Source organism: Nannobrachium achirus, assembly GCF_963921795.1.
Source record: "Nannobrachium achirus genome assembly, chromosome: 5".
Classification (NCBI taxonomy): domain Eukaryota; kingdom Metazoa; phylum Chordata; class Actinopteri; order Myctophiformes; family Myctophidae; genus Nannobrachium; species Nannobrachium achirus.
Window position 1 is genome coordinate 19,186,288 of NC_137814.1, and position 4,446 is coordinate 19,190,733.

The following is a 4,446-nucleotide window of genomic DNA, read 5'->3' on the forward strand; positions in this document are numbered from 1 at the left end:
GATGATGATGGGCGCTCTCTGCTGCTCCTCTGCCGAGGTTCCTGCACGACTCCATGCCATAGTCTGAAGGGACGGTCCCGTCGTGATTGGCTGTAAATGACTGTTAGTGACTTGACATTTGTTTATATATATTTATTTTTTAGGTATTTTTAAGATTTCTGTTTTCTTTTTTACATACTACATTTGACTACTTTATTACAAGGCTCTTTTTCGTAGCCTATTTTTTTTTCTAGCTGCTCGTTATTAAACGTTTATTTTGAAGTTATTCTTTCACACTTACTTTAATTGGCAAAGAAAAAAGTCAAATGTCCAAGAAAATCCATGTTCATCGTCTATTTCACGAGTGATATGATGAATGAGATGGCATTATTATAGTTGCAATGTGTCCAGATCCACGCCTCTAGAGTTAAAAGGTAAAATTATATATTTTGACAATGTTCCCTGACAACTAACTAGCCAATCACAGCATGACCGTCCCTCCAGACGATGGGATCCCCACTTCCAGGGACAGCGACGTAGCAGATTGCACTGAGGACCCCGCCCCCACCTTCACAACTACGCTCCACTTCCGGGATCCACCCATCTGATGGGTGTTGATAGATTTACTCACTGATGTTTTGTTTATGAACCATTTGACATTCCTTTAGGTCTGTTCTTGCTCTTATCCAGAGAGTAAACAGAACTAGAAAGGTGCAATTCTGGGGAATTGCAAGTGTGGTTGCACTGACACGAGTCGCGAGGAATCCACTGGGAAATGAATTCCGTCTTACCATTTAGTTTACATTATAATTGCAACCTATGGTCTCATGTCTGTTACTGTAACGCTTCAATGTCTATAGCTGCTGCTGACCTGTTGTGACATCACATTCAGTTCTTGTCCCTTGTATGCCCATTGTATGCCCATATATGGAGATCCACGATCTCCATAATGTCTATAGCTGACCGATGACATCACATTGTTGTGACATCACATTGTGACATCACATTCCGTCCTTGTCCCCTGTATGCCCATATATGGAGATCCCTGATGTCATCAATATTAAGCCAATAGCTTGGAATGCCCATATATGGACATATTGTGTGAGGCTCATGTGGTCTATAACATAAGACATCTATGATGTCAGACGTCAGTCATATCCATATTTGGGAGAATATTTTGTCCACAACAACCAACCGCAACTCGAATCACACTTGCAAATGAGTCCATCCTGTTCGAATTCCGTCTTGCGCGACCTCGCCCTTAGGCGTCTTACTGGTATATTGTAATGTCAAGTGAAGCATGACCAAAAGCTTCACTTTTCTTCAGTGTAAGGTGCCCTCCAGACTAGGCGCGGTCACCGCCTCCTCCTAATTCACTTTCAATGAGAGGCGGGCGACTATTTCGGCCGCGCAGCCCGTGAAATCCCAGCGAGCGTGCTCGTTTGTACATGCGTACGCGGGCGGTGAGAGATGGATTGTGTTCATCTTTGTGAAATACCGCGTGGCGTTTTACTCACTGAGCCAGTGTGTTTGTGTTTCACCGCGGTCGCAGTAACCGCTGACCCAAGCGGCAGCCGTAGCGGCAACCGCGCCTAGTCTGGAGGGCACTTAAAGGTTAACAAAAAGCAGGTTCACTTTGCTGGCAAAAAACTGTCAGACCTAGAACAATAGCGTGTTGCCTAACATATAAAACACCCTGCAAGGCCCCTTACGTTTCTACACAAGGGGCAATGCAGGGACACAAACAGTCCAATAGACTAACCAAGGACCAGACTGGAATTTTGCCCAAATTTGGAGTCATGCCATACATACATCATAGATACGTCATAGATGAGTGGTATCATAGACTGGCCTGCCCGCTGTATTCAGACCATGTTGGGCATCAGTGAAAGCCACACCTTACTACATAAATGGCAGAGGTGGTGTTGGATGTCGACTCTCTGATTTCCAGGCTATTGGAGGTGCGTGAATGTCGCGCAGGGACGCAGGTCCACATGACGGAGGCCGAGGTGAGGGGCCTCTGCATCGCGTCCCGGCAGATCTTCCTCAGCCAGCCCGTCCTCCTCGAGCTGCACGCTCCGCTCAAGATCTGCGGTGACATCCATGGCCAGTACTCAGACCTGCTGAAATTGTTCGAGGTTTGTGGCTTCCCTCCGGAGGCCAGCTACCTGTTCCTGGGGGACTACGTTGACAGAGGCCAACAGTCCCTGGAGACCATCTGTCTGCTGCTGGCCTACAAGATCAAATACCCCGAGCGCTTCTTCCTGCTCAGAGGCAACCACGAGAGTGCCTCCATCAATCGCATCTATGGCTTCTATGACGAGTGCAAGCGCAGATTCAACGTCAGGCTCTGGAAGACGTTCAACGACTGCTTTAATTGCCTGCCCGTCGCTGCTATAGTAGACGACAAGATATTTTGCTGTCACGGAGGTCTGTCACCTGAGCTGCAGTCCATGGAGCAGATCAGAAACATTGTGAGACCTACAGATGTGCCTGACTCAGGCCTGTTGTGCGACCTGTTGTGGTCTGACCCAGACAAGGATGTGCAAGGCTGGGGAGAGAACGACCGTGGCGTCTCCTTTACCTTTGGGAGAGATGTGGTTGCCAAGTTCCTCAGAAGCCACGACATGGACCTCATCTGTAGAGCCCACCAGGTGGTAGAAGAAGGTTTTGAGTTCTTTGCCAATCGGCAGCTGGTGACCTTGTTCTCAGCCCCCAACTACTGTGGAGAGTTTGACAACGCCGGCGGCATGATGGACGTGGACGAGAACCTGGTGTGCTCGTTCCAGGTCCAGAAAGGGAACAAAGTAAAGTACCAGTATGGAGGCATGAACTCGGGCCGGCCTGCCACCCCTCCCCGCACAGCCCAAAGGAGACGGTGAAGAAGAAGCGAGTGGTTGCCCTTTGTTGTTGTGACTTTTCTTCACAGAACATTTGACAGAATTATTTTTTGATTGATTCAAACAAACGCTTCTGTTTCTTTCATTTTTATGTACAGGTAGATAAGAATAAAATGCACACATATGGCTAGCCTCTTTCAGGGCGCTTTTCGACCAAAGAAGAACCGGTTCGGGTTTTCTCCTGCCTATGGGATGAACCAAAGGTGAGCTTTTCCACCAAGAACCGAGTTGGTTCCAAACCGTAAAAGTTGGTTCGGAACGGAAACCACAAAATCCTTGGTTCCTCTGGTTCAATCTGGTTCAATCTGGTGGAAACGCAAGCCGGTTCGCGGCCGGTTCACAAGAACGAAACAAGGTTCCAAGAAAATTGAACGGCACAGGTTCTTGAACTATGGTTCTTTTGGTGGAAAAGGCCCGTCAGAGCCACTTGATAAAGAATGGTGGAGGTACTTCTTTGGCCTATTGGCAGTGTTTCCGGGGATTTCCAGACCAAGATTAGCTCTGGACACAAGCACACACCAGCAGACTTTCATATAGACGACGACTCCTGCAGTATAAAATGAAAGAAACAGAAGCACAGAATTCTTATCTACCTGTACATAAACATGTAACAGTAACAGTATATAAATATTGAACCCTAGAGCCACGTGTGGACGACAGCAGCCATGACCCCATAACAACTAAAGCCTTCGCAGCGACAGCCTCGACTGAAGGTGCAGACCTGGGTGTAATGATCAATACTTTGAGATTATCCCGTTTCGGTAACCTACATCAGAACCGGCTGGCCGACAATTGTGCCACCCAAACAGTGTGACAAAGCGAGACAATTTCAGGGAAACATTTGCTCAGAAATATCACAAGAGAAATCTGATTGTGAGAGAAGCAAGCTTGTGAGATTATTTATTATTCTGCCTTCAGTCATAATTCATTTATTGTTCTATTGTTTATGTGGAACCTCATTAGCTGATACCTTAGCGACTGCTAGTCTTCCTTGGGTCTATATCCTGGGACCATGAATAAATCTGTTCTGTGTCATTTTCTTAATGCCTTTAGGACTATGTATGGTTGCATAATATGCCCCTGAAGCATGCACACTGACACGCTCACACAGATACAGTGCATGTACATAAGTATACAGGCCCAACACTAGCCTCACATGGGACACTTCTACGGCATGACTCTGAAAGATGTGTTTGCGTGCACCTGTGTGTGTCTGTATCTAATCATGCACCTTTAATTCTATACATGTTTTATCGATTTTTTTTATATTTAACTTTAATTTTATGGTGTAGTGATTTAGACCCGAGCTGGGATCAAACCCCGGCCTCACACTCGGCAAACCACAAGGCACAACCTACCATGCCAATAGAACAGAGCTGTTGTGGCCTGTTATCGCCTGGCACACTACACTACACCATAATCGCCAAAGGCAACACACTAGTCCATTGAGTTCAATGGAAGAGTGATGCAGCTTGAGGATTGATCAAGCTTCACGTGACTATACTATACTATACTATACTATACTATACTATACTATACTATACAACCACACATTTCCCAGAATTGC

At 46.4% G+C, this 4,446-nt stretch overlaps 1 pseudogene across 1 annotated transcript; it reads left to right on the top strand.

Moving 5' to 3' along the window:
• The first annotated feature begins 1,889 nt into the window (after positions 1–1,889).
• On the top strand, positions 1,890–2,917 carry LOC308284871 (serine/threonine-protein phosphatase PP1-beta catalytic subunit-like; annotated as a pseudogene). Its single transcript has one exon. The product of its transcript is annotated as a serine/threonine-protein phosphatase PP1-beta catalytic subunit-like (transcript).
• The last annotated feature ends 1,529 nt before the right edge of the window (positions 2,918–4,446 follow it).